Source organism: Oryctolagus cuniculus, chromosome 13 (genome assembly GCF_964237555.1).
Source record: "Oryctolagus cuniculus chromosome 13, mOryCun1.1, whole genome shotgun sequence".
Classification (NCBI taxonomy): Eukaryota; Metazoa; Chordata; class Mammalia; order Lagomorpha; family Leporidae; genus Oryctolagus; species Oryctolagus cuniculus.
In genome coordinates, this window is record NC_091444.1 from 20,078,906 (window position 1) to 20,106,321 (window position 27,416).

Here is a 27,416-nt window from a genome sequence, read left to right on the forward strand (position 1 = left end):
TAAATTTATTTTGTTGCAAAACATTATTGAAAATCATGCATACAAGGGATCTTTAAAAAATTCATGGAGGGGGCTGGCATTGTGGTGTGGCAGGTAAAGCCACTAGATTAAACTCCGGCATCCCCTGTGGAAGCTGGTTCAAATCCTGACTGCTCTACTTCAGATCCAGCTCCCGCTAATGGCCTGGGAAAGGCAGTGGAAGATGGCCCAAGTGTTGGGTCACTGCCACCCTCATGGGAGACCCGGATGAAGCTCCTGGCTTTGGCCTGGCCAGGCCTGGCTATTGCAGCCATCTGGGGAGTGAACCAGTGGATCAAAGATCTCTCCCCTCCACCAACTCTAACTTCCTAATAAATAAATAAATCTTTAGAAAATTAGTTCATGGAAACTTGAGTCTTCATAGAAAATGCATATTATGTAGAAAGTATGTAAGGATTTAAACATTTTAACTTTAGTTGAGAGGGAGAGAAAGAAAGCAAGCTCCCATTTGCTGATTCACTCCACAGATGCCTGAAGTGCCTGGGGCTGGGCTGATGGGGAGCCAGGACGTCTCCCATGTGGACTGCAGGGCCCCACCACTGGAGCCAGCACTGCTGCCTCCCAGGGTCTGCAGCAGCAGGAAGCTGGGGCCAGGAACTGGAGTGGGATCTGAATGGCAGCAGCCGGCCCCAGCGCCCTGTGCTTAACCCCGAGTGGCCCCGATGCCTCACTCATAGCCCAACGAGTGTCAGCAGGGACCTGTGGAGAAGGAGCGAGACGAACAACCCGGGGAGCAGCATGAGGAGGCTTTGGGGTGCTAGAATGTACTTTGGGGGCTGGTGTCATGGCACAACAGGTTAAGCCCCGGCTTGCGACACCAGCATCCCATATTGGGGCACCAGTTCAAGTCCTGGCTGTCCTGCTTCTGACCCAGCTCCCTGCTAATGCACTTGGGGAGGCAGGTGAAGAGGGGTCAAGCACTTGGGAGGCCCAGATGGAGTTCCTGGCTGCAGCCTGGCCCACACTCGGCTGCTGCAGCCATCTGGGGAGTGAACTAGCAGATGGAAGATCGATCTCTCTTTTCTTTCAAATAAATAAATCTTAAACAAACGAGAGCCTGCTTCCTCAGTTGATAATCAATGAGCAGGATCCACCCAGCTGCCTGCGTTCCTTCTGCAGCCCCACATCTAAAACCCCCCACAGATCACAAACGCACCGCCTCTGGTTGCACTGGCCACGCTGATGGTACCGGATGCTGCCTGCAGCTGGGAGCTCTTTGATTACCCGCAACCATCCAGCTGACCCAACCTGTGCTCCTGGGGGGTGGCCCTGGGCAGTCACACCCATCACTGCTGTTCACCCCAGCACAGGCTGACTGCACTCGCTGCTGTCCAAGTCCACACTCAACAACACATTATACAGTAGCTTGACATTGGCCGTGTTGACTGTGCTCAAACCATGGAAATCAGCCCCCTGCCCCAAGCTCCCCACTGCTGTTACCCAAGGCCGGGCTCTCTGGCCAGCCCTGGAGATTCACCCAGGAGCTGGGGAGCCGAGGCCTGGGCGCCACAATCTCCGTTCTCTCACCCCCACGGCCAGTCCCAGCTCCCCCAGCCCTTGGCTAAAGAAGCGGCCAGGTAGAGGTGTGACACCGGTTTTGTGGCTGGCCTGCTGGAGCCAGCTCCCACGTTCAGCTGTAAGACCTACATCACGCCCCTACTCCGGGTCTCCTTCAGTTCATGGTCTACACTGGTGTGGGTGGGTGGGTTCAGTTCATGGTCTACACTGGTGTGGGTGGGTGGGTGGGTTCCACTCTTTCCTCCTTCTCTACGCCCCACCCCTCCATCCTCTCCCAATCATGCAAGCACCGACTCTGTGCCCACATGGGACGCAGACAGATACAAACAACAAGGAAGACCCAGGAAGCACGCGCTGTCCATCGGCTGCCAAGCAAACGAAACACACACAGCATCTCCGTACAGTGCGCTATGATTCAGCCACAAAAGAACAGCGCTCCCGTGTGGGGGAGGCTCAAAGCCAGCATATGAGCGAAAGAAGCCGTACACAAAAGGCCACCCATCAGATGATTCCACGGAGAGGAGACGCGCGGAGCCACCACTTACAGGAGTGGGTTATCACCAGCTCGCATCCGATGGCCGGATGGCGGCAGTGCCCGGTGACTACTAAAGACACCAAGTCACACACTCGGAGAGGGCGAGTTTCACCGCGTGTGAATTATGCCTCCATTTTCACAAAATCTCTCTGAGGACATCCGTTGTGGTGGCGGTGGGGCTGTTTTTATGGAAAGTTGTTTTGTTTTTGTTTTGTTTTTTGCTCTCCCTTTCAGGCTGTTGTTATTTTGGCTTGTGCTTTTTTTCTAAGCTGATGCATAATTTTGCATGCTGATGGCGTGCAGCGTATTCCAGCCCACGTACACAACGCGTAGTGACTCTATCAGGATAACCGGCACAGCCATCGCCTCCAGGATTTATCCTTTCCTTGTGCTGGGAACGTCGCAGTCCTCTCTACTGGATGTCTTGAAACACGCGCCTCGTTGCTGTCCACCGTGCTACAGAAGCTGGAGTTCTGCTCCTCCACCACGCCCCGTCCATCCTCCCTTCCCAGACCTGGAGACCACCACCCTACGCGACTGCTACGAGACCCACTTCTCACGCAGCCACGGAGAAGTGAGAACAGGAAGTTCTCTTTCCTAGCAGATCCTTTCCTTAAAAGTCTGGTAATTCGGGGCCGGCACCATGGCTCACTTGGTTAATCCTCTACCTGCGGCGCCGGCATCCCATATGGGCACCGGGTTCTAGTCCCGGTTGCTCCTCTTCTAGTCCAGCTCTCTGCTGTGGCCCGGGAAGGCAGTGGAGGATGGCCCAAGTGCTTGGGCCCTGCACCCCATGGGAGACCAGGAGGAAGCACCTGGTTCCTGGCTTTGGATCGGTGCAGCACCCGCCATCGCGGCCATTTGTGGGGTGAACCAGCAGAAGGAAGACCTTTCTCTCTGTCTATAACTCTACCTATCAAAAAAAAAAAAAAAAAAAAAGTCTGGTAATCCTTGGCCAATGGCTCACGTTTTGGCATGAGGCATTAGAAGCTGATTGGAGGTTGTGTGGGAGGGGCGGAGCTTGTTAACAGGTAGGTGGCACCGGGGAGGCCTCACCGGAGCTGTCACAGCTGATCCACTCACTTCGCATTCTCAGGGTCCCCTGGAAGCAGCTGCCACACTCGGCTTGCAAACCCCGTTTCTCAACACACAGCCTTGCCTTCCTGCCCCGGCTCAGCACATCTGGGGTTCTGACTCTGCCAGGTCCAGTTCTCTCCAGGGTAAGGCAGGGTCAGTGGTGGGGTGACACCGTGGCCTGGGGAGCACTGTCCTGTTTGGGGCCCTGCCCCAGTCTCTGCATCTCTCTGTGGTTCTCCAGCAGGAATCCGCCCGCCTCTCCTTGGCTTCTCCTTCACTTCTCAATGTCCCAGACGGGACCCGCACTGCTTACTGCCCCCTTGGGAGCAGACACACACAGATGTGCTCCGCCCACCATCATGTGGAGGCGCTGATTGACCACGGCCGTGACCAGCCCCACCCGACACGGAGCTGCACATAACGCTGACTTGTGAGAGCTGGGAGACGGATGCGGGAACCCTCGGGTTCCTTGGAGACTCCCCAGAACGAGTTCTCTGGTGGCAATCGGCCTGCGTGACATCCACACGGGCCTGCCACACTGGCCTTCTGGGCAGGGGGCCGTCCCCGGAGAGAGGGCCACACTCACCCTCACCACCAGCCTAGGTCTCCAGCACCCGGCCTGGGCACCTTACATGGAGGCTGGCCTGGAGTGGTTTGGCTCAGAGAGGGAGGGAGAGGATCAGCCTCTTTGACCCCCTACGATCTGGACTCCATGTGCTCCGAGAACTGCTCCAAACCCAGCCGCTGTCTCCCACCCCTCCCCCAGCCTTCTGAGAGCCGGGATGTCGGCTCAGAGCTCGGCAGTGGTCGGCAGAGTACAACCAACTCGCAGGGTACACGGCACAGTTCAGAAGTTACTTGTGTGGGCTCTGAAATGCACAGTAGGATTTTGCCCCCAGCCTACTTACTATGCAAATGAGTTGATATGTGTGAAATGCTAGGAACAGCCTGGCTCATGCTAAGTGCATGATAAGCGTTTGCTATTATTATTACTAAAATTGTGTTTAGCTTGGGTGTGATGGAAAAACAAATTTGCATTCCCTGCCCCTCTGCAACTCCCTGAACGAGGAAAAGTCAAGAACTCCTGGGTCTCTGGCCCCTGTTTCCATAACCAGGAATAAGACGCCACCTACGCACGCTGCTCGTGGGCTTGCCCTGTTCACCAAGTTGCTGACCTCGCTTCCTGCCAGCCCTGCCCCTGGACACTTCACCAGGAACTGGTGAGCTGAGGCCTATAAAGGTGTGTGAGGTCCTCCAGGGCCCAAGGCTGCCCCTGTCGGGTCCAGAGCGGGACGGGCAGGTGCAGCTTCCTGGCCTCGTGGCTTTGCCTCCTGGGCGGGTCTCAGGTGCAGGTGCTGCTCCCGCCAGCCCTGCCCGCCCTCGCTGCTCCTCCCAGAGCTCCCTCTCCTTTTCATGGCTGATTCTCCATGCTCCTTGCCGTCTCTGTCAACGCCACGGTCCCTCTTTTCCTCCCCTGGGCTGGGACCTCCTGTAAGGGGTTTTGCTCATGTTGGGGCTGGCGTGCAGTGACTGCTCATCAGAGTTTGCCTTCTTTTTGGAATGATGGACTTCCCTTTCAGTACTGCCCTGTTTCTCTGCTCTGTTCCCTCAGTGTCCAGGGGAGCCGGCAGAGCCCTCTGACGTCACTCAGGGCAGGGTCGCTCCAGCGCGGGGTCAGGACTGACACTTGCTGAGGGGAGCGGGCTTGTTCTCGGCGAGTCTCGTCTCTGAGTGTTTGCATTTAGAGCTGCAGCTGGTCCCTTTCATCAGGTCCCCGATGGTCCACACACAGGGGTCCCCAGCAGTGCCTGTGCAGGGACGGCCCGGGGCCGCCACGGCAGCACCGGCCACGGCTCGTGGGCCTCTCATTGCAGGCCAGTGCCCGAGCATGGCCTCCTTGGGGCCAGAGGAGGGGAGACTGGAGGGCCCTGGAAAACCCGATCTAGTCTCGCCTTCCTACCCCTCTCTCTGTTTCTCTAACAGAGAACAAAGTCCATGAAAAAAGGAAAGTTGTTTGCACTTAAAAATCTTAATTTTCGGGGCTGGCGCTGGGGCACAGCAGGTTAAACTGCGACCTGCAGTGCTGGCATCACATACAGGTGCCAGTTCGAGTCCCAGCTGCTCCACTTTCAATCCAGCAGAAGACGGCCCAGGTGCCTGAGCCCCTGCAACCACATGAGAGACCCAGAAGAAGCTCCTGCCTCCAGGGAGACTCAGATGGAGTTCTGGGGTCCTGGCCTTCGGCCTGGCCCAGCCCTGGCTTTTGTGGCCATATGGGGAGTGAACCATCGGATGGAAAACCTCTCCCTCTGTTTCTCCCTCTCTGTAACTCTTTCAAATAAATAAATCTTAAAATATTTTTTCATTTTTATTTTCTTTGAAAAGTAGAGAGAGATCAAGAGACACACAGAAAGGAGCTGGTTCACTCCTCAAATATTTACAACAGCCAGAGTGGGCCAAGCCGAGGCCAGGAGCCCATACCTCCATCTGTCTCCCATGTGGGTGAAGGGACACATGTGCTTGGGCCAGGGACTTGCCCACGAGTCAGCTGGCTCCAAATCCGCACAACTCCTCGCCTGGCACTGAGAATCCTGCTCCAGGCTTGTCGTGAGCCCCGAGAACCAGGGCTGCCCACCCCCCCACCCCGAGACCCAGCTGGGGACAACGGCCTCCCCAGGGCGGTGAAGGGCCCGCAGAGCCTCGGTGCACACGAGGCCGAGACCAGAACCGCATCTCCTCGCATGCTTCAGTTTCCCGGGCCCGGTAGGATACTGCCCAGCGGCCAGTCCCATGCCTCGGCGCCCGCCTCCACCCTCCCTTGCAGCACAGAGGGTGCCAAAGGTGCAAAGAAGGTAGCCGCCAGAGCTGGGGGTGCAGAACGGGGCGTGGCGCCCCCGGGGGCCTCCACAGTTTCTCTGGCAAACAGCACTTGGGGGCATCGGCTCACGATCCCGGCTCAGGGGGTCGTGTCACATCGGATCGCAGCCCTGAAAGCAGACCCAAGGAGCTCTGCCAGGCACTTCCCCGCGGTTAACCTGGCCCTCAGGGGTCCGCCCACACAGCACACGGGAGGAAGCCGACCTCAGGGTGTCCTGCTGGGATCTGCACCCAGTCCTCCCACAGGGCAGCCTGCTTGTGCAGGGCAGGTGGGGATGGCTTACCTGGGGGCCACCCCGGTTTCTCCTCGCTGCCTGCTCCATGTCCTCCAAGCGTGACCCCATTAGCCTGGCAAATGGTGGCACTCGAGTCGCCACGGCACACTCCACGCACGCGTGTGTGCTTGGATGGCCACTCTCGCCCTGCCTTCTGTCACCTCCCTAACGGAGAGGCAGGGCACGGTGCCCCACCGGCTGGCATTTGTCTTCCCCGCCGGGCCCCCAGAGGCTATTAAGCTGCTGTTGCAAGACTCAGGAGGGAGAAAAATGACAGCCATGCACCAGGAGCAGCAAGGGCGAATGGGACGCTTGTAGAATGGGATCCAGGGACAAGGCAGGCTTGAGAAATGGCCTCGAGCTTGGGGGACGGACAGGTCCCCCGACAGCAGGGCAGGAGGACGGCGCCTGGGCCTGGCTGAGAGGGTCACTCCCAAATGCCGGGCAGCCTGGGCTCCAGGAAACACAGCAAAGCTTACTGGGGTCGCTGCTACCTCTGATGGTACTGAAACACGAGACCCGCTGTCCACCTGGCCCCGTCTCACTCCTCCCGAAGCACTGCACAGAAACCACAGAGGCCGCAGGGCGGCCCCAGCATAGACGCAAAGCTGCACCCTGGCCCCGTCCTCCGGGCCACTCCGTTCTCCGGCCGCTGCCCTAGGCACGCTCCGCAGGGCCTTTTCCAGATCTGCCCCTCACTGTGTCCCACCTGCACCTGTGCCCTGAACACACCCCCTGCCCGACGTGCGGCAGCCTCCTCCACTCCTGGGCCCAGCCGGCCGCTCTCCCCCACTCCCCGCTGACTTCAGGGACAAGGCCTCCTCCTAGTGCAAACCTTCCTCATCCCTTCCCAGCCCTGGACGCTCAGCTGTTTATTTACTCTCCCTCTGCTTTTAAAAGCAGCGATACAGGGGCCCTGGGGCCAGCGCTGCAGCACACTGGGTTAAACTGCCTGCAGCGCCGGCATCCCATATGGGTGCCGGTTCAAGTCCCGGCTGCTCCACTTCCAATCCAGCTCCCTGCTGATGCACCTGGGAAAGCAGTGCTTGGGCCCCTGCACCCACATGGGAGACCTCGATGAAGCTCTGGGCTTTGGCCTGGCCCAACCCTGGCCGATGCAGCCATGTGGGGAGTGAACCAGCGGATGGAAGATCTCTGTCTCTCGGTCTCTTCCTCTCTCTCTCTGTAACTCTGCTTTTCAGATAAAATAAATCTCAACACACACACACACACAGACCCCAGTGATGGAGACACCCTTTCGGTGCACTTGTCTTGCTTAGGCCCCTGTGAGTCGGGTTTCAGTCCCGCAGCTCCCCTCAACCCAGTAGTGCTCCCCAGAGCTCGCCCTGCACGGCACAAGCCCTTCACTGGAGCGCTTGCCCTGTGCCCGGTGCCTGGCCCTTCCACCCCCAGCTCAGCCCTCTGCTCCCACAGGTCCTCTCCCCATTCCTTTCCAGTTTCTCTGTGCCCCTCTCCCCTGTGCCACCCCTCACAGCGTCAGCGTCAGCCCAGGGCTGTTGCACACCCGGACCTCGTCTACACCACACGCGTCACACCCTCTAGCGCACTGTCGTCATTGAGCAGAGGCCACACCCTGTCTGCCTCTCCTACCCTGGGCTCCTGGTTTGGCCTCTTCTGACCAAAGCAACACGTTCCTTTGGGACCACAGGACCCATTTCCAAGCACCCTCCGAGAAAGCCCCGGGCTGGAGACTCCACGCAGCTCCAGGTGTCCCAGCAGGCTGTACTCGGCTCTCCTGTCACCTCACCTCTGCAAAGGCAGCGACAGGGAGGGGCGCTGGAGCGAGCCCATCTCCTGGGCGCTGTGCCCAGGTGCAGACCGCTCCAACCTGGGGCTGCTCTCCACACAGCACTGCCAGCAGCTCCACAAATCCTCCGTCATTAACCCGCCAAGGCCCTGCCGGGTGGCAATAGTGTATCAGCTCCTCTCTGAGCCAAGACACCCAGCGCACGGGGCAGCTGAGGGTGGGCTCTCCGGGACTCTGCCAGCACAGCCTGACCCGCGCCTGCTGGGACAGCAGTGGCAGCAAGAAGCCACGACGGAAGGGCTGCTTTGCCTTCTGAGAAAATAAGCAACCTAGAAACTGGATGCATAACGCCATGCAGAAAAAAAAAAAAAAGACACATATTGGAACCAATAGCTGTGGGCATTTTAGGCAATAAAATGCCAGCCCCCAGGGTGACCTATTTACTGCTAATTTTCCGTTTCTGATATTGTTGTGATTGAAAATGCAGGGGCCAGCCCTGTGGCACAGCAGGGATGCCCCACATCTGTACGAGAGCGCTGGTTCCAGTTCTGGCTGCTCCTCTTCCAGCTCCCTGCTGATGCATCCTGGGAGGCAGCAGAAAACAGACCAAGCACTTGAGCCCCTGCCACCCACACGGGGGACCGGGACGGGGTTCTGGGTCCCTGCTTCAGCCCGGCGTAGCCCCAGCTGTTTGGGAGCATTTGGGGAGTGAATCAGTGAAAGGAAGATCGTTCTCAACTCCTCTGCCTTCCAGGTAGAAGAAAATCAATAAGTAAACATTTTTTAAAATGCAGCTACCATGTAAAGTGAAGAGGGACATATTCCTCTCTTGCAAACGTCTGGGCACAGGGCTAAGTTGGACAAGACTGGTACCCACGTGAATACAGATGCCGTTCTGTCCACAGCCTCATAGGCTAACATTCATTGAGTACCTACTATGCGTAAAGCACCAGGCTGGGTGCTCAGAGAATTTGGGCAGTAGGTGCCCTCATCCCAATCAACATCCATTGGGTGCTATTCCTAAACGTTGATTCGGTGGCACCTACTAGTCGTGTGACCCTGGGCAAGTTTCCGCACGTGTAAAATGGGGTGATGCAGAGGTCCCCGAGGGAGCGAATGGTTAAGCCACACGCTATCACGACACGAAGGGGCAAACTACTGAAGCAGGAAACAACTGGGAGGGGCCTCCAGGAGATGACGCTGAGTGAGAAACACCCGCGGCAGGAGACGACACTTGCAGAAGATGGTCCACACTAGCAAATCACGAACTATCAGGATTACAGAGACGGAGAGATTCGTGGTTCCGGGGGCAGCACAGGGGGTCCTGTGAAGGCGCAGGTGTCTTGACCACACGTGCAACCACTCAAAACCACGCACGCACAGCAAGTGCAGCCGTCGCTGGTGAACCCTGGATACGCCCCGTGCGCTACAGCAGCGTCGCTTTCACAGTGAAGGGGCTCCACTGAAACAAAGGGTGATGTGCACTGGGGAGGGGACTTCTCAAAGCTCCCTCATGTTAGGCGAGACGGCCACATCAGGGGAGGCTGGACAGAGGGCCTCAGACTTCCTGGTGCACTGCTTTGCTCATCAGTGAACTTGAACTCATACCCTGCACCATCGGGTGGTTTGAGGATTCACTGAGTCAGCATGAACATGTTGACAGCAGCCAGCATGAAGCAAACCTTCACATATGTTGTCATTTAAAATATATTTTAAGGGGCCGGCACCATGGTGTAGCAGGTAAAGCCATCGCCTGCAGCGCCAGCATCCCATATGAGTGCTGGTTCGAGTCTCAGCTGTTCCACTTCTGATCCAGCTCTCTGCTATGGCCTGGGAAAGCGGTAGACGATGGCCAAGTGCTTGGGATCCTGCACCTGCGTGGGAGACCTGGAAGAAGCTCCAGGCTCCTGGCTTCGAATCAGCGCAGCTCTGGCTGTTGTAGCCAATTGGGGAGTGAACCAGCAGATGGAAGACCCCTCTCTTTTTTCTCTCTCTCTACCTCTCCTTCTCTCTGTGTAACTCTTTCAAATAAATAGTCTTAAAAAAACCATAAAATATATTTTAAGTTTTTTGAGAGGCAGAGAAGCAGGTGGGGGGATTCCATCTGCTTGTTCACTGCTCAAAATGCCCACAACAGCCAGGGCTACACTGGGCCAAAGCTGGGAGCCAGGACCTCAATCCAGGCTTCCCAACAGGGGGGCAGAAACCCGATTACTGAAACATCGCCTCTGCCTCCCAGAGGCTGCGTTAGCAGGAAGCCAGAGTCAGGAGCTGGAGCAGGGACTAGAACCCACTGTAGGAGGCAGGCATCCTACCAGCATCCTAACCGCCAGGCCAAATGTCTACTCCCGAGCCAGGCACCGCCAGTGGACTATGAAGGACCCCAGGTGCAGGGAATGGGGCAGGCAAAGCTCGGAGACGAGAGGCAGCACGGGACAGTGGAAGAACCAGGGCACCTGGGAGACGACGAGGGCTGGGGAAGGCTGGCAAAGCAGGCGGGGCACGGACATGTCAAGAGCTCGGGTGTGGCCCTGCGGGAGGCAAGGGCAAGTCCTCCCAGCAGCCTCAGCCAAGAATAAGCAAGAGGCCCAGCTGGACGCACAGGTGTGGACTGGCCTTAACCACACGCTGCACCCAGACCCCCCACCCTCTGCCACCCGCGGCGGCTTTCCGTTTGGTTTTGGTGTCACTCCTCCTCCCACGGCTGCGGGTGGCCTGGAATCTGCAGCAGCAGACAACACAGGAGCCGCGAGCACCAGGCCCTGTCTACCTCTTGGTCGTCGGCCGTGTGCCTGCGGGTAAGCCACCAAGCCTCTCTGGGCCAGCGTGGAGCCGCAGATCCCAACACACAGCCCTACTTCCCTGGCTGCCTCGCAGGGCTGGCTGTGAGGACAGAAGATACCAAGCCCACGGCGCACGGAAAGGCTGAAGGGGCCTGTGTGGGGAACTACACCACATCTGGGAGCCCCGCAACTGTGCTGGGTAGAGTGGACGGGAAGGGAAGGGACAGGGAGGGCAGGAGGAGCCCTTCAACCCTCCTGCCTTTCCTCTAAGATTTGTTTTATCTGAAAGGCAGAATGAGAGAGAGAGAGAGAGAGAGAGAGAGAGAGAGAGAGAGAAAGAGAACCTTCCACGTGCTGGTTCATTAACCAAATGGCTGCAACACCTGGGGCTGGGCGATGCTGAAGCCAGAAGCCTAGAACTTCATCCAAGTCTCCCATGTGGGTACGGGGGAATAACCATTTGAGCCATCCTCTTCTGCTTTACCAGGCCATTAGCAGGGAGCTGGACCGGAAGTGGAGCAGCTGGGACTTGAACCAGTACTCTGATATGGGCTGCTGGTGTCATAAGTGTCTGCTTACCTCACTGAGCCACGGTGCCAGTCCCAGTCCTCCTCATTTCTATAGCAGCCCACTGGCAAGGCATGGTCATCTGGTCTACCAACACCACACTCAGGGAGTGGTTTTCCCTACCCTCATGGGCTCACAGCCTAGTGGGTGGCAGAGACAGACATTTCTCTAACGAGCACACAATTATACCACGATGTGCTATGCAACTGGAGGAGGTGGGGGAAGCCCCTCTAAGGAAAGGCTGTTTGAGCTGAGATCTGAAGAATTCAGTTAGGGAGAGGCGTACAAGGGAAAGAGTGAGGATCGCATGGCCTAAGGAGCTCAGGAGCTGAGGAATGGGCGGAAGCCCAAGTGCAGCGTGTAGGGTGAGGGGACGCCGCGGGACAGGCTTGAGCCAGATCCTACAGCAGCCATCCCACTGCCCACCCACAGGGCACTGTGGTCACCGGCGAGGTCAGAGCGTGGGAGAGCATGGAACGAGGGCGGAGCTGCGTCCTCCCAGGTCACTCTGGCAGCCTGCAGGTACAAGAGTGGACACTGACTTTGCAACCCCAGGGGTCCAGGACAGGGGCGAGGGCAGCCTGAGCCCAAGCACAGCTGTCACCAGGGAGCGGGAGGGGTCTCGGTGCCATCTGGGAGGTGGCCAGGAGCTGGTGACGGACTGGAGGAAGAGCCGAGAGACTCCCAGTGTACAGCACACAGGACTGTTCACAGCCATGGGCCGTAGCAGAGGGGGATTGGGCAGCTAGCAGAACTGCCACCGCGGATGGAGACACGCCAGGGTTCCGGGACGTCCGTGCCAGCCGGCACCTGGGCAGGTGGCTGTGAGCAAGAAGACGCAGACGGGATCTGGGTGTCATCCATGTGACATCGGGAGCTGCTCGCCGGCTGGGGTGGCCCTGGGACACAGCACCCAGTGGGATGACCTTGACCCAGAGCCCGAGCTACGGCACCACCTGAAGGCTGGCAGGGGAAGGATGAGTGGGCAGAGGAACTGCAGTAGAGGCCAAGGGACAGAAAATGTTGAAAAGCAGCGGGAAATGCTTGTCAGAGCTCAAAACCGTGCCTGCCTTTAACCTCGGGCAGCTTCTCAGCAGGGAGGCGGGGCTGAGGATGCAGTGGGCAGCGGGCACTGAGCGTGGGGCAGCGGCTCTCCCAGACGCCTGGCTTGTCAGGACAGGCACGGGGCGGCGTGCGGGGAAGACCCTTGCTGCCGTTCTCTTTGGAGATGGGAAGGCCAAGGGCAAGGTCTTGGAGGGAGGGAGATAGTGGGAGACCCGGCCTGTGACACAACAGGTGCGGGGGCAGGCGTGGCTGAGGGCTTGTGGGGCGACGCCGCCGAGTCTGCTGATGACTTCTCTCCCTGGGACGGAGGCGGCGACGGCCTTGGCTGACAGCAAGGGCGGAGGCAGCGGTGTGGGGAGGAAGGTGTGACGCTCAGGAACGTGGCAGGAACGCCAGGCGCTTTTGAAGAACGAGGAGTCGGGCAGTGGCAGGGAGTCTGCCTTGCGGTGCGTCCTTCCCCCAACCAGCTCGCTGCCTCCGTGCGGGCCGAAAGCATCAGACAGAGCCGCCGGTCCAGAACGGGGACTCTGCCAGACGGGGCCACACAAAGACAGGGCCAAGAGGGCAGGAGACTGGCAGGAAGACCCGGGCTCTGTCTGACTCAGAGAGGCGCTGATCGGCCACAAAGCAGAGGTTAGAGAACGGTGACGTGGGCGTCCGTGGACAGGCAGGCGAGGAGTTTGGGAGGTGACGGAGAGCAGGGTGCTCCACTGGGTGATATCCAAGTGATGCCCAGGACCTCGGGAGTGAGAGGCAGAGGCAGGGGAGCCAGAAAAAGGGCTGCTGGTGTGGAGGTAGCTGGGTTGTCCGTGTAGTCACCAATCCCCCTGGGACGATGGACGAACCTGGAGCCCGGAGGCTGTCCGGGGCGGCTGCCCAAGGCTTTGTGGAAGGAAGAGGGTGGCTGGTGACGATGGGGGCTGGGGCGTGGGAAACACGGCCGGACTTCCTGGCATTAGACAACAATGGTCTCTTAGAGAAATCACATTCTTATGCACCTGCAGTAGGCTTTCCTGGAAAGACAGTGGGAGGACGCGTCTTGAGGGGGCACCAGACAGGAGCTTCATATCCAGTCCCCACGCGTGACCTCGGGCCAGCCCTTTCCCCTTCCCCGAGGTTAAGTTTCTCACAGGCAAAAACCAGGCTGGCGGCCGAGGCCAAGGGAGAGGGTCGCCGCCATGCCAGGTGTGCCGACGGTGGCCCCTGCGCCGTCATCACGGTGCACGCATGCTCACGTGTGAACCAGGAAGGCGGAGAGCGAGGGGCCCCAGGGCCCAGCCCTCTGAGACTCTGCCGTCCCCAGAGAGGCATCTCAGGGGAGGCTGCGGGGGGGGGGGGCTGAGGAAGACCCGCCTACTGCTGGCAGACGGAAGGCGACTTTCCCACTCCCCTCCCTCCCTGCTCTTCCTCCATTCCCTTCCCACATGAGCCGCGGGTGCTGGGGTCTGCTCAGCTGCCCAGGTGAGAGCAGGTGCCAGCTTGCTCCTCTTACAGCTGGCGGCTCGATAGCCCCTGGTGGCTCCCCCAGACTCGGCAGCAGGCTGTGCACGTGGAGGAACAACCGCCCACCGGCTCCTTCATCCACTTCAATCAGCTCTCAAGTCAGACTTGCCATTTTGGCCAGGCGGGCCGCGTGTCTCGCTACTCCCACCCCAAAGCAGCCCCCTCCAAGCACCAGCCAGCCTCAGACATCCATGGAAGATCCAGTCACAGGCTCGACCTGGGCCACGCTTTCTGCTGCAAGCCCTCCTGTGCCTACAGGGCACACAGGCAACCTAATTTCACTCCAAGCACGAAACGCCAGGAAAGACCCAGCCCCTGGCCCCATCCTTGGCACACAACAGATACTCAACAAACACCTGCTGGGGGCCAGTGCTGGTTAAAGCCCCGGCATCCCATGTGCGCACTGGTTGGAGTCCTGGCTGCTCCACTTCCAATCCCGCTTCCTGCTAATGGCCTGGGAAGGCGGTGGAAGATGACCCAAGTGCTTGGGCCCCTACACCCATGTGGGAGACCCAGAAGAAACTCCTGGCTTCTAATCAGTCCAGCTCCAGTCATTGAGGCAATTTGGAGGAGTGAACCAGCAGACAGAATCTCTCTAACTCAGCCTTTCAAACAAATAAAATAAAGTCTTTTAAAAACATCTGTTGAATGGGTGCCGGATTCTGTCCCGGTTGCTCCTCTTCCACTCCAGCTCTCTGATGTGGCCCGGGAGTGCAGTGGAGGATGGCCCAAGTGCTTGGGTCCCTGCACCCAAATGAGAGACTGGGAGGAAGCACCCGCTCCTGGCTTCGGATCGGCATAGCTCTGCCGTTGCGGCCATTTGGGGGGGTGAACCAATGGAGGGAAGACCTTTCTCTCTGTCTCTCTCTCTCACTGTCTGTAACTCTACCTGTCAAATAAATAAATAAAAACCTTTTAAAAATCTGCTGAATAATTGAAGCTGATTCTCAAATGTTTAAAAAGGCAGAGACCACTAGAATTAGAGTATCAGTGTCAGTCCCATTGCTCGTATTTATTTGGGTAGATAATTAAAGTTACTTTAAACACTCTTAACAAGTGGCTCAGGCATGCTGTGGGGAGAGCTGGGTAGACCAGAACACCTGGGGGTGGGGAGTAAATGCACTATCAGGGTGCTGACCTCAGGCAGGGCACTGGGCTCCACAGCCCCCTCCTCCCCTCTTCCCAAGGCCCAACAAATAAAAATATTTATTGGTGCCTAGTACATGCTGAGCATTTTACAGCTGTGAGCTGGGTGTGTTAGCTCCACTTTACAGATAAGCAAACTGAGGCGCCAACAGCGGGTCAGAGACAGGTGCAGGTCACCGAGCTGGTAAACAGTGGCCGCAGGAAGCTAACTCACACAGATCTAACTTTAAACAAGGGGCCCCCCACAGCCTCCAAACAGCGTGCGTGGAGAACCAGACCCAGGAGGGGCAGAGGTTGTGTGGGGTCGGCAGCAGCACACGGCTCTTGTCCTGAGGAAGCAGCTCTGAGGTTAGGCGAGCTCTAGAGAAGCCGAGGGCTCGGCTCCGAGGGCGCGGCCGGGTCGCCCCCTGCTCGCTGCCCTCCCCACCCACACAAGCGGGCTTCCCTCGGCTGCCCGCTCTCTGGAAGCTGCGGAAGCTGCGGGAGCGGTCCCGGCCTCTCCTCCCACAGGGCTGAGCGCCTCCCAGGCCAGGGCAGGAGGGAGGGGCACAAGAGGCAGAGGGCCCCCACGCCTGCCGCGTCTGCCTGGCAGGTGAGCAGCTGTGCGCCACATCTGTCTGTCCATCTGTCTCCCTCTCAGGGGCCTGGAGACAGCTGGCGTTCTGCAGAGTGGAAGCCCTGGACCGGCTCCTTTACCTGGGTTATGGATTCGCCAAGCGGGGTTGGGGCAGGGAGGCAGGTGTCTCTGTCTCCATCTAAAACCCCAGCCCCTCAGCACCAGCTCCCCTTGGCTCTCTCTGCCAGGCGCTGCAAATTACCACACATGCCAATAAGTCATTAGGAACCAGGATGGCAAATATGGAGTTGCCATGGAGACCATGGGAGCTGGGCAGCCCTGGGGGCTGGCCAGTGGCTCAGGTGTGCTGTGGGGAGAGCTGGGGAGAGCTGGGTAGACCGGAACGCCTCAGGGCAGGGAGAAAAAAAACACTATTGGGGTGCAGATTTTGGGCAGCTCCCTCCTCCCGTCTCCCCAAGGCTGGATAAGTGCCCCCCCACCCCGCAGCTCATCAGGGCAGGGGCAGCCGACACCAGGGCCGAGACCCCTCCCTTCCTAGAGAGCTGTCTCCACCTAGGGAGGAGGCTGAGATGACCCCCCCCCGGGGACCAGCCCAGGTCAAGGAGCGCTGTTGCCCTGAGCAACCTGGGACCCGAGGCCTAGGAGAGAGGGGCTGAGGGTAGGATGGAGCTCCAGCAGTCCTGCCCCCACCTTCCCCAGGCTTCCTGCTAAAACTATGCTTGCTGCCGGCGCCGCGGCTCACTAGGCTAATCCTCCGACTAGCAGCGCCGGCACACCGGGTTCTAGTCCCGGTTGGGGCGCCGGATTCTGTCCCGGTTGCCCCTCTTCCAGGCCAGCCCTCTGCTGTGGCCAGGGAGTGCAGTGGAGGATGGCCCAGGTGCTTGGGCCCTGCACCCCACGGGAGACCAGGAGAAGCACCTGGCTCCTGGCTCCTGCCATTGGATCAGCGCGGTGCGCCGGCCGCAGCGCGCTGGCCGCGGCGGCCATTGGAGGGTGAACCAACGGCAAAGGAAGACCTTTCTCTCTGTCTCTTTCTCTCACTGTCCACTCTGCCTGTCAAAAAATAAAAAAAAAAAAAAAAAAAAAACTGTGCTTGCTGAGAAGCCGATGGGAGAACCTGAGGGAGACTGGAGCCCAAGCTCACCCACTCTGTGGCCTCCGACAAAGCCACACCTTGCCAGGTGCAGCTTCCACGGCCTGGAAAACAGAGGCTGTCTTTGCTTCCCATCCGGCTCCCTGCTAGTGGACCTGGGAAGGCAGCAGATGATGGCCCAAGTCCCTGGGTCCCTGCCATCCTTGTGGAAAACCTTAACAGAGTTCCTGGCTCCTGGCTTCGGCCTGGCCCAGCCCTGGCTGTTGTGGCCATCTGGGGAGTGAACCAGCAGAAGGAAGATCCCTCTGCCTCTCTCCCTCTTTCTCTGTCACTCTGCCTTGCAAATAAGCCAGTCTTTTAAATGCACACAGGGGAGCCCGGGGAGCTGTTCTCGGAGCTGCTGACCTGGGGAGACCGAGAAGGGGACTGAGGGTTTACTGAGCTGCTACTTTGTAGCAGGCACCCATTAGCGCGCTGAGCACTCAGTGTGTGGCGGAGAGCTGGGCTCTGGCTGCAGCAAGATCTGCCTGTGGCCTGTCTACCTCACAGCAGTCACAGCCCCGTGAGTGGGGGCTGACGAGCAAATGAGCCTCCGAGAGGTGAAGGGGCCGGAGGGGACTTGGTCAGGGGCCGTGGTCACGTGCCCTAACCCAGCTACAAGGGATCCTAACCCCCGAGTGTGAGCCATGAAGGTGACAGCCCGAGACGCAGCCCCTGCTTCTCCAGGGTTGGAAGGGAGCACAAGCTGGGGTGGAGCCGGCTCCCGAGGGCCCTGGGCAGCAGACCACCTGCCCGCGCCTCTGGGCTCCTGCTGCTTGGCTAGGAGACAGAGCGGGGGAGGGGCCGTGTCTGTCTGAGCCTCAGCATGGAATGGGAGGGACAAGGATGGCACCAGTGCAGTGACACCTCTGCACACAGCAGGTGCACTGTCTTCCCCCCACCCCCCCGAGACCTGGGGAGAGGACACTGACCCCGCACGGGGGGCAGAAGTCTGCCCAGGTTGGTGCAGTTTTGTAGAAATGATGCTAACCAGAATGTTGTAGGGGCCACCTAGCAAACAGGAGCCCAGGCCTCTGAGAGGAAGGAGAGGAGAAGCAGGAGAAAAACTGGGCCCCAGAGAACTCCAGGGAACTGGACCCCAGACTCGGGCAGGCACAGGTAGTGGTAGAAGACAAGAGAGGATGACAGTGGATCTGTGAGAACAAGAGAACGGTCATGGAACCTCCTGGAAGCAAGAGGGTCGCCCAGGACAGGTCAGCGGGGCAGGACACCGGCTCTGTGGAGGTGGCTGCCCCAGGGGATCCAGGCGCTGTGGCCTTACCGCCACCACACCCCGCCCCGTGGGCTGGGAGATTCTGCTAGCCAGCACCCTGCCCTCTGCACAGCGGAACTCCATGGTGTTCCCGGCCCAAATGAGCGGCACCTGCTGGCGGAAGTGCACCCCCCCCCCCAACTCCCACGCGGCGCTCACAGTTCTGGAAACATTTCGAGTCCAAACCACACAGTTTAGCACTGGGTTTTAAATACTGTCTGGTATTTATTCCGTCATCATTTCTCGGACAAGTTCCCCCTCCCCTGCCGAAGTGTAGGTTTCCTTGCCTGGAAGGACCCCGGCTTCCGCCTCTTGCCCTCCTCCCCAGCCCCATACTCCACTCCGCCCAGGACCGAGAGCAATTCCTGCCCAGCCACTAGGCACAGCCCTGGGGAATGGCCGACCCCCCAGGGGCTTAAAAACGCAATCAAGTTGCACCTGGTGGGGCCTCTCCATCTTGTCCAGGAAAACCCAAACTCCGGCCTCATCTGCCATGCCTCTCCTCGCCCACAACAGCCATCCTGGCCTCCTACACACTCCTCCACCCCACCAGGCAGGTGGGCAGGCAGGCAGGCATTTGGGTAGTGGACGCGATGCTGCGCAGGCTGCCTGCATCCCACTTCAGAGCGCCTGGGTTCCAGTCCTGGCTCTGCTCCCGACTCCAGCTTCCTGCTGATGCACACTCTGGGAGGCAGCAAGGGACAGCCCAAGCACTCGGGTCCCTGCCATCCCAGCTCCTGGCTTTGGCCTGACCTGGTGCCAGGCTATCATGGACATGTAGGGTGTGGATGGGAGCTGTCCCTCAAATAAATAAGAAAATTAAGTTTTTTAAAATACCCCCCAGGTGTGGCCCTGTCTCCCAGCCCTTGCACCTGCTAGTGTGCCCTTGCGCCCCCTCACCTCTTAAATGTCACCCCAGCCACCTGGACGAAACCACCCCCTCCCCTGCTCCCTGCCACACTCTGCTTTATCCCCTCGCAAGCTCTGACCACATGCTGGCGTGCCCTTCCTTCTCCAAGTTTACTGCGCCCCCGATGAGAAAGGCCAAGCTCTGTCAGGGCAGAGGGGTCTGGCAGCTCCCTGCCGGGCACACCCCAGGCCTGGCATGGATGCTTCATAAACACGGTTGAATGAAGGGGCTGGGGGCCCACACTGTGTCAGGGATGGCTGAGCCCAGAGACGGGCAGAGCGCAGGATGGTGGGCGCATACCCTCCAGAGCGGGGAGGCCACCACGCTGCCCCCGGCGCAGCTCGGGGAAGCCTGGCTGCTGCCCGAGCCCCAGGACCTCCTCTCCCCGGGAGGGCTGTCTGGAAGGAGAAGTGGGGAGGAAAGCCAGGCAGGGTTAAGGGCCAAATTCTCCTCTGCAGCCCCCTCGCTGCCCCTGCACTGCCCCTGCGGTCACCCCCCCTTCTGGGCATCACCACCTCTGCACCGCCAGGCCAGAGACGCGCACCTGCACCGCCCAGCCGCAGAGCTTATTCTGAGAACTTCCTACGGGGAGCATAGCCTCTCCTCTCTCTCTCCTTCTGTCTTCTTCCCCCTGCAAGGGACTGGATGAGACAGATCCACTTTCCTGCAAGGGACTGGACGAGACAGACCCACTTTCCTGGGGGCCCCCAGCCGGCTGCTAAACATTTCCTCCCCCAAGGATCTGCCCTGCCAGACGCCTGTGAAGAGGAACCACAGGACCTGTTCTTCCCGAGACAAGTGGGAGAGCCCAGGTCCTGCCTTCACCCTTGGCCTTGGCTGGGGCCAGAGCCCACTTCTCAAGGCTCCCGCGAGGCGCCCTAGCACCCTAGGGTCCAGCCCCATGAGGCCCTACGGCAGCGAGCTGAGGCCGAAGGAAATGTCAGATCTCAAACAGCACATTCCAGGGGTGTGGTGGATGTGTGTGTGTGTGTGTCAGGGAGACCCCAAAAGGGGAAAGGCGGCTGCAGGGGGAAGCTCTTCCTGCAGGGAGAGGAGAAAGGCCCGGGGCACCCCCAAGTACCCGCCAGGCCCCAGCAGCCCTGGATTCCAGCAGCACCACAGCCAGCGTGAGGTCCACGCTCTATCTCAGCCTTTTCTCTCTCCTTTTCAGCTACAGGTCTTGCTGCGGTGGGAGTCTCGGTTTCCCCGTGTTTAAATTAGGAACAATAAGAGTACTTACCGACCTCATCGGGGGTTTCTCAGGGTCCGAGGGGGAAATGCAGGTAAAGCACCTGGTACGACGCCCGGCACATAGTAAGCGCTCAGCGAACACTTGCTGCACTAATGAGGTCATCACAAGGGGGAGAAGTGGCAGCCGAGGGACGGCCACGGCCCCAGGAAGCCTCTGCCTGCCCCGGCCCCAGGAAGCCTCTGCCTGCCCTTCATCTCGGAACTCACTCCAAACGCATCAGTGCTGAGCAGCAGGGAAGGTGTGGGCGGAAGAAAGGTACAGAGGAAATGGGAATTCTAAACCAAACTTGGTCCCACTCAGCTCCTGAAAGGTAACTCCTCAGGCCCGAGGCATGTGCTGGAGCCCCGGGCAGAGCCAAAGGCCAGGGGACGAGCCAAGTGGCCAGGCCAGGGTCCAGGCTGCCTCTGGGGCCAAACCCAGCAGGGTGCACCAGGTCCAAGACTGTTCCAGGCAGCGGGCCAGCCCCACTGGCTGCCCTGGCCCCAGAGAGGCAGAGGGCATGGGTCAGCAGGGCTACCGATGTCCATGCAGGACGGCCCGTGCTAGCCACAGTGCCTCTCCCTGCCCAGCCCCTGTGGCCCAAATACTCTCACAGCACCAGTGTGCCCCGGCTGGCGCCTGTCTGGTTACTCCTGCCGAAGTGGCTCAAGTACCTCATCCTTTGGCAACCCTTCCCCAGGAGGGGCGACACAGGGCGGCACCTCTGCACCTGCTCAGCCCTCACGGCGGCACCTGTTTCTCACGTTCTCAGGACTAACCCTAAGACCGAGACTTCTACAGCCCTGACCACACCCGGAAACTGCTCCAGCTTGCTGCAGGGATGGTCCCACTGAATGCTCACCACAGTCTGTCAGGGTGCTGCTGTCATCACCCCCCTGCAGACGAGGAAACTGAGGCACAGGGCGCTTAGGCGACTTGGCCGAAGTCACCCAGCTAGATGCGGAGCCAGGCGGAGCCAGGCGGCTCTCAAATCTATATTCTCACCGTGCGCTCCTTGAAGGCAGGGACAGCATCTGATTATTCCCAGCTCCCGGGACAGGGCCAAGGACACAGCAGGTGCTTAGAAAAAATGGGCTGGTGAAATAAGCTCACTTGGGGGAAGTTCAGCTCTGAGCCACAGCCCTGCCCAGCAGGAAGGATCAGCTAAAGACTTCCTACTAATTAGCCCTCTCTCAAATACACTGCTGTCTGTCCTGTCCCAGTGTCTGTTTTGTTTTGTTCTGTTTTTTTTTTTTTGTTTTGTTTTGTTTTGTTTTGTTTTTGAGAGGTAAAGCAGGAGAGAGAGACAGACAGACAGACAAGACAGAGCGCCTACTCACTGATTCACTCTCCAAATGCATGCAATGGGCTGGTGCTGTGGCGTACAGGGTAAAGCCACCACCTGCGATGCCACCATCCCGTATGGGTGCCAGTTTGAGTCCCGGCTGCTCCTCTTCCAGTCCAGCTCTCTGCTATGGCCTGGGAAAGCAGTGGAGGATGGCCAAGTGTTCGGGTCCCCGAACCCATGTGGGAGACCCAGTCCCAGCCCTTGAGGTCATTTGGGGAGTAAACCAGTGGATGGAAGATCTCTCTTTCTCTCTCTTTGTGCCTTTCAAATACATAAATCTCTAAAAAAATGCATGCAACAGCTGGAGCTGAGCTAGCAGGGAGCCGGAATGGAGGGCAGAGCTGATCTGGGCCCTAGGCACTCTGATACAGGCTGCACCTCCAGGGACGCCTTAGCTGCCAGGCCAAATGCCCAACCCCACTGCTCCTGCCTGCTCTCAGCCTCCTGCCCCTCTTCCCACTTCCTGCATTGTCCTTGTCCTGCCCTGCGGTTCTCACTGTGACACCTCCACCTGTCCTTGCCTGGGGGTTTTAACAGAGGCAGTGACACTGACTCATCAGACTGGATACAGACCAAGCTCCTGCACCCTGACCCCAACCAAAACAGCCACTGCCCATCAACCGGACCTGATGCAGATAGGGGGAGGCTGGGAAGAGGAGCTGCCTGCCTACAGCTTGTCACCCATCTGGGTAGGGCCAGGAAGATTCTCTGCCTCCTCTCCCAAGGACCCACCTCCTCCAGGAAGCCCTCCCTAATCAGTTGAGAAAGCTTAGTCATGCAGTCATCCAGCAAGTGCTTACATATTCTAATAGTGTGACCAGGGAGAAAAGTTATGCTACAAACACAAGCTCCAGTCCCACCGTACAAGTCACCCCGGGTCACAGACAACTGCAAAGAGCCAGTGATTTCCAAGTGGAGAGCTCCGTGACACCTGGGACAGGTGGTTCCTCATCCCGGGTCTCCAGTGCCTGAGTTAGAACATAGGTGACGCTAACACAGACCTGCGAAGGCTGTCGGGAGAGCCGAACAGAATTTTTGCAAAGTTCCTGATGCAGACTGGCGCATAGCAGGTGCTCAACAAAACGGGTTTCTTTCTCCCTTCCAGGTCGGAAGCCTGGCCTTTCAGATAAACAGGGAAATGTATACTGGTGCATCCTTTGAGACCAGAAATGTCATACAGACAGGATGACTTAGGTGGTGCCCGGCACATCACCAGGAGGTGGCCCTGGGAGGTCAGAGGTCAGTGTGCTACAGACATAAGTGCTGACCCTCTCCCCTCCTCCCCCAACCCAAGCTGTGGGTCTTGAAGGAGCCTGGCGGGCGCAGAACTCAGCGGTCTAATCCAGATTGCAAAGGTTTACATACTGCCGCATCCGCACCTCCTTGCACAGTGCCGGCACACGGCAGGTGCTCAGTAAGTAGGTACTGGGTGAATGATATATTAAAAACTTGGTTTTCTTTTTCCACTCAAATAAAGGAAAGGAGTGGGGAGGAGGAGGGACAAGGGGGTGAACGGCTGGGTGCACAGGTTTGGGGGGGGTGCAGTGGGTGGGGGGTGCAGTACCCGGGGAGATTCAGCTGCCAGGCCCCAGGGCCCCGGGCTCCTCCACAAAGGAGCTGCTGCGAAGAGACCATGTGTGCGTGGCCCCCACCTTCAGGACATGCGGGAGCCCCCTGAGCTTGACTAGTGATTTAGGCTGCAGTTTAGAGAGAGGGGCGAAGGCAGGGAGATGGGGGGAGGGGTTGGGGGGGGAGTAGCAGGGAGTCAGCTGGAGGACCTGCCGTGCAGCCGGGTGACTGGCTCAGCAGACAGCCGAGTTCCCACCGCCACTCTGCATCTCCCTCGGGCGGCTGTGATGGGAGGAGGTGTGGACTTGGTGCCAGGCTATGGATAGGTGCCAGTCCACGAAGCACCGAGTCCTTTAATCCCACCCTTTCCAAATAATGAGACCCCATCCCAGGTCCCGGGGGCCCCCGTGGCTGGAAGGTCAGTGAGCCTGTGTCCACCCAGGGGAAGGAGAGAGGCAGAGGCCGTGGCTCTGAGCCCTGGCCATGCCCTTGTCTTTCCAGCCTGTCCCCCACAGCAGCACCTGGCCGGGAAAGTGGGTCAGGGCAGCCACATCGGGGCTGCAGGCCAGGGTCCCTCAGTGCCTGGCGCACAGCCGGCCAGCCCAGAGCCCCATGCTCTTCCTCAGAGGCATCTCTGAGAAGCAGGGGGCAGAGCCCAGGCTGCCCAGGAAGACAAACCTGGGTACCAGGCCTCCCCCAGGGACGGTGGCCAAGCTGGCCAGGGGCCAAGTCTGCTGCCCCTGCGGAGGGAGGCCGTTCCCTTGCCGCCCCACCCTGGGGGCTCCAGGCCGAGGGCTTGCCAGTCCATCTCTGCCAACTGAGCGCTGTGCCCAGCCCGCCCCCTCCAACCCTGCCTATCGCCCAATTAGAGGCTGCGTTGGCTCCAACAGATGGGAGCTGCGGCAGCCTGAGAACAGAGCACAAAGCCCCGCTGACATTTTCCTCCGTTCTTTGGTGGGGGAGGAAGGGCAGGGACGCAGGGGGAGCCCAGGTCTACGGCGTTGCTTCCTTCGGCGACTCAGCCCAGCCCAGAAGGCTCAGCCCCTCCCGGCCCAGCGGCTCCACCTGCGCAGCCGGAGCCCGCACCGCTGGTTGCCAGCAGGACGCACGGCCCACCTGTGGCTGGCCAGGCCGCCGGTCTCCGGGGTGCTGGGTGGGCTCAGGGCTACTCTTCCGTTTCCGGGGCTCCCCCTCTGCAGCCCCCAGGCTGAGCCCAAAGCCGGCCCATCCCCCACCCCAAATGTCCCATCTTGCGCTTCAGTCTGACCTCAGGCGAGGAGGAGACCCCCAGCCTCTGGTCCCCGACACTCGGAACAGACCCAAGGCCACCACGTCCCCCTGCACCGACAGTCGAGCTCCAAAAAAGCGGACGTCCCGCGGCTCCGGGGCGCCTCACCCTGGCGCTGGGCAGCCCCGTCACACCCTCCCTGACCTCTCTGCCCCTCTCGGCTCCCGCACAACTCCAGGCCCGCAAGGCCAGCAACAGTTCGGGGAGGCTCAAAGGCCCTCCGGGGTGGAGGCCCGCACGCCCCCGCCCGCCGCCAGCTCCTTCGCGCCGCTCGGCCGCCGCCTCCTCCCGAGCCGCCGCCAACCCTGCGGGCACCGCGGGCGACGCCAGCGGCCGCCCCTCCCCCGGCCCCCAACCCGGCCAGGCCGAGCGCCCCGCGGCGGCTGCTCCGGCCGCGTCCCCGCAGCCTCTCCGGCGGCCTCGAGTCCACTACGCTCCCGCCACCGCGGCGCACGCCGGGCAGCCCCGGGGCCGCACACTCACCCTTGGGCGCCGTCCGGGCCGCTGCGCACCGCTCTCTCGCCGTCCGCCCAGGGCCGGGCTGGGGGCCGCCGGGGAGCGCGCGCCACCTGCGCAGGCCGGGGGAGACACGCTGGGCGCCTTCCCCAACGTGGAGTTATCCTGGGAGTGGTTCTGGAGCCGAGCCCGCGAGGGCGCCGGCAGAATCGCCGCCGGTCTCCACCCGCTTCGCGCGCCCTCGGCGCGGCTTGGCCGGAGGCTGGCGAGCGGGCGCCGGGCGCTCCCCGTGCGCGCCGCGCGGCAAATGCACAGAGCAGGCCCCGGGCGCCCGCGCCCCTCCGCGCGCTCCCCGCTCGCCCGCTCCGCCGCCGCCCTCCCCAGCCCACTCCGGTCGCCTCCTCCCAGTCTGCGCGCCGCGCCAACCCCCTCCAGAACCGCTGCCTGTTTAACTCCTGCGTAGCCGGAGGCCCCTCTGCCTGACACCCGCACACCGGGAGGAAGGGGGTGGGGTGGGGTTGATGCTACAGATGAGCTGTCCTGGTGCCCGGCCCTCGGACGCCGGGCTGGGCTGGATGCTGGGGGAGGGGGGGAAGGGATGAATTTTCTAAGACTGCCTGTGACCCTCCCACAAGAAGGCCGGGACACGCGGGAGATGCGGCCGCCGTTAGAGGACAGGTGCGGCTCATAGGCCAGGAAGGCGTGCAGCTGAGACCACAGCTCTTCCTCTCCAAGTGAGGGAGGGGCTGAGAATAGTGGTGCTGTGAGCACTGGCGTCCCCTCACCCTGAAGGGGGGGACTACGGGTCCCCCTTCCCGGGATCTCAGCCTTCCTGACGCTGCCTGCTGAGCTGGGCAGCCCTGGCTTTGGGGGGCATCGGTCCTGGCTCTCCATGACCAAGGTCAACCTCAGTAGGACGGAGCCCGGGGCAGTGGCAGACCCACCCTCAGGCTAGGCAGGGTGAAGACAGGGGAGCGAGAGCAGGAGCCAGCCAGAGAGAAGGTGGGTGCTGGGTCGCTGCCACCAGGAGAGGCTTGGGAGGGTGGGGCTCCTGCTGGGGTCAGGCTTCGGCCCCCACCTTGAGGGGCCTTGGAGCCTGGGCCACTCAGAGTGGCCTGGGCAAGTGCGGCTCATGACAGACCACGCTAGGTGATGGGCCCAGTTCAGAGCCTGTAGACACAACAAGAGGGGGTGGGCGCGAGGGGTCCAGAAAGGTGCCAGGGCTGGATCTCCGTACCCCTGGGAGCTGAGCTCCAGACAGAGCCTGGGCAGAGCTTTCGTGCCCAGCCTTCCGGACGGTGCGCCCAGCGCTGACTGCCACGCCCGCAGGCGTCTGTGGCGTGGGCCTGCCAGGCTCACCTCCATATACCCAGTAAGCGCACGCTACATTCCCCGCGCACCCACACCGTGCACACCTGCTGTGGAGCAGCTCCGACGGACACGCTGGAGCTGTGGGAGCAGATCTGAGCCTTGCAGGGCAGTGTACGGAAGGAGAATGCCGGGATGAGCTTGGGTTATTCATGGGAGAATTTAGAGGAGTCGCGCTTCCAGCTGAGCCCAGCTGGAGAGAGAGGATATGAACTGGCGGCGAAAACGGGGACCAGCAGAGGCCGATACACATAGAGAGCAAGCAGAGAGCGGTGTCTGGAAGGGAGGCTGTCCATGGAGCTGCTGCGAGATGCCAGGCCTCTCATCTCATCCTCTGAGGTGACCAGCACCCCCATTTAACAGACAGAAGCATGGAGGCTGAGAGAGGTTCAGGACGCGGCCTGGGGGCTACAAGCCGTCTTTGAGAGCCTGTCTTCCCCGGGCTCCGGCTGGAGCGCCACGCTGGCTGTGCAGAGGGCAATGGCTGGATTGGCAGGCCCTGCCAGTGCACAAGTGGGCGGGGGTGAGAGAGGCAGGAAGCAGGGGGAGGCAGCAGTGACAGGAGGGCAAGCCCGTTGGCTGCCACAAGGAAGCTTGGCAGAGCCTGGACACTGAGTAGTGAGAGTAAAGGGTCCAGGCTTCCCTTCGGAGCTGAGCCTGAGTGTTGGGGTCCTGTGTTGTGTCACCACAGCCATCTCTCCATTCAACGTCAAGGTGTACAGACTGCTTGGGAAAGGGAGGGAAGTTACCCAGGCCTTTAGCAGCTCCACGACCCGGAGAGCACACAAGCCAGCGCCGGCCCCCAGTACTTGTGCCTTTGTCCCCAAAAAGAAGCTTCCGGAAATGACGACTGTCCCACATGGCATCAGGAAGGGACTAGCACCTTCCAGTCGCTACTCACTGACTGTTCTTGGAGAGAGAAAACAGCCAAGGAAAGTAGCATTCACCCAGGACGCTGCCCCCGCGGCTGGCGCTGCAGGTCAGGGCTGGGTTTGAAACTCAGCTTATCCACCTTCTCCGTGATGCTTCAAGAAAAGTGCTGAATGTCTGCGCTCTGATTCTCCGTTGTGAGAAAATATGGATTCAAGTCTCAGCAGCCAACACTCACCGA

General features: G+C 60.1%; 1 protein-coding gene across 1 annotated transcript in view; it reads right to left on the minus strand.

Moving 5' to 3' along the window:
* LRRN2 (leucine rich repeat neuronal 2) overlaps positions 1 to 25,325 on the minus strand; it is a 56,762-nt gene extending 31,437 nt beyond the window's left edge. The window contains exon 1 of the mRNA XM_051821199.2: positions 24,965 to 25,325. The gene's annotated coding sequence lies outside the window, so the exon portion shown is untranslated. The remainder of the gene's footprint in view (positions 1 to 24,964) is intronic.
* Positions 25,326 to 27,416: the final 2,091 nt, after the last annotated feature.